Below are 2,727 nucleotides of genomic sequence, written 5' to 3'. Positions count from 1 at the left end.
GGAGAATTTAAAAATAAATTTACTAATGAGGCCAAGAATTCAGAATCACCAATACTTCAGAACTAATAATAACTGCCTTCACTTGATTTTATTCTATAAGATAAATCCTATGATCAAGTTTCAATTTTAAATTCTTACAATTTTAAATTCTTAAATCCTTATGAAGAAGCATCATTTGGAGGGAGCAGTTTTCATAATTTATCATCCATCAGCTTTTTTTTAAAGATTTTATTTATTTATTGGACACAGAGAGAGAGAAAGAGAGAGAGAGAGAGATCACAAGTAAGCAGAGAGGCAGGCAAGCAGGGAGGGAAGCAGGCTTCCTTTTGAGCAGTGCCCGATGTGGGGCTGGATCCCAGGACCCAGAGACCATGACTTGAGATGAAGGCAGAGGCTTAACCCACCACCCACGTGATGAGAGAGCCACTCAGGTGCCCCTCATCCATCAGTCTTAATTGATTGGAGGAAAATGTGTGGAGGAATAATGCCTTAGGGAGCTAATCTCTCTAAAGAATTTTCAAGTCTTTACCCCTTGAAGGTTTTTGTAAAGTTCTGATAGCCTCTAAACATCTAGTGGATTTCTACAGTGACAGGCCTGTTAAAACCTGTCTTCAAACCAGGAATAGAGCTTGAAACATACCAGTCAAGGGCAACTTTGAGTCTTTTAAGGAATTTATCATCATTTCTTTCTTTTTGGTTAATATCTGAAATAGTTCCATATTACACTGGCATAATTTCTCCAGAGCTGACTTTGAAGGAGGCATTCAGTTCCAGCTAGTTCCATATTTTGGCAAGAACTATACTTCTATATTAAAAAAAAAAAACATATTTTAGGGCACCTGGGTGGCTCAGTGGGTTAAAATCTCTTCCTTCGGCTCAGGTCATGATTCCAGGTTCCTGGGATTGAGTCCTACAGTGGGCTCTCTTCTCAGCTGGGAGCATGCTTCCATTCCTCTCTCTCTGGCTGCCTCTCTGCCTTCCTATGATCTCTGTCAAGTAAATAAATAAAATTTTTAAAAAAACATATTTTATACCAGTTATCCATGTTTATTAACTAAGATATCACAATACAAATAATACAAACAGTTGCTCTTTATTAATACCTTCAACCAAGATCAAAAAATATGTCATATTTTCTCCAAAAATTTTATATCATCTGATAGGTCAGATATATATATAAATTACTTATAAAGTTTTAAAAATATCAGCAAATATTTTCATTTAAATGCAAATTTGAAAAAAAATCTACTTTTCCAAACACGACTTTTTATCCTATTTATTTTGAATTTTGTCAACAACTGATAAAATGTTTAGCGAGACTATAAATGTTAGATCGAAAAAAATGATTAATAGATGTAGGTTCAAATTATTATGTTCCATTAAAAATGATTTAGTCTTTGATGAACATCTGTTTGGTAATATGTTGTATCCAGATATAGTAAATTAAAGACATATATAAAATTATAGGGAAATGACATCTTCCGTTCCATTATGAGTAGAGCTTTTAAAATGCTATTTGTCACAACCTGTCATCTTGTCATTATGTAGCATTATGTAGCAATTAAAAAATGTATACTCTTCACTTAGAAGTCTTTTAGAAATCTAAAATATGACTTTCTATGGTTTGTGTCTCCATATTGCTTTATTGCCAGTTAAAAAAAATCCACATGCTTTGATTCAAAGGTAATAAATTCCTCTTATTTGGAAAAAGGATGTTTATTTTTGTTCTCTCACCCTTAGCAGGTGGTTTCATTTTAGCACACTTCAGAGTTATAATTTCATGCTTATTAAAAATATTTATTTTGATCTACATAGATGAATGAAACTTTTATTTTATTAAATTATTTGCCAAAAAATCTGTGAGTTTTAAAAATGTATTTCCTTTGAAGGGTTATTTTAGAGCATTCAAAGAGGATCTAAGAGTGTGGTATTATGCAGTTTTTAAGTAGGTATGAAATGGTTAATTATAGGATTGTTTCTTTAGGCTTATGTATATTGTCCATTATATGCCATAAAATATTTTGAAAGTAAATTTAAAGTATGTTTTATGTAGTTTATTTTTTGGAAAAAAATATTGAAATGACTTATGAAATTCAGTATACTCTCAACATTGATTTATTTTGAAATTTACCAGTTGTCTACTGAACTATTATATGGCAGATATTACTTCAGACTACACTGGTAAATGAAATACTTGGCTTTGGAGAACTTTTATTTTAATGGGTGAGACAATTCAAAGCTATAAACCTTAATAAAAATGGCATAGTGCATTCAAAAAGGAAGAGTACAATGGGGAAAAAGAAAAATTCGATCAGGGTGAGAAAAATCAAGGTTGCTAGGCAGGGGATGGGGAGTTAAATCTTTTAATAGAAAGATCAGGGTACTTACAATGAAGCTGACAATTGAACAAAGGTATGGAAAGGTGATGAATTTGCGCAGAACTATCAGCAATAAGGTCACTCCAGACAAAGGAATTGGCTATCTTGAAGGCCATAAGGTTGGATCATGCCTGGCATATCTGAGGAATAGCAAGGAGGCCACTGTGAGTGACTGAAGAGTAGCAGGGAAAGAGGTCACAGAGGTTAAATGAGTGGCTAGATCATGTAAAAGCTTCGAAGTCATTGTAAAACTCTGGCTTTTATATTTGGAAACTTACTGTGTGATAGAATTTTTGCTAATAACTGAGAGTTCAAATGTCCATAAAATTTCAAGGATTCTTATTCTAGT

The sequence above is a fragment of the Mustela nivalis genome (assembly GCF_964662115.1).
Source record: "Mustela nivalis genome assembly, contig: HAP1_SCAFFOLD_391, whole genome shotgun sequence".
In the NCBI taxonomy this organism is placed as follows: domain Eukaryota; kingdom Metazoa; phylum Chordata; class Mammalia; order Carnivora; family Mustelidae; genus Mustela; species Mustela nivalis.
Note: the sequence above shows the minus strand (reverse complement) of the source record.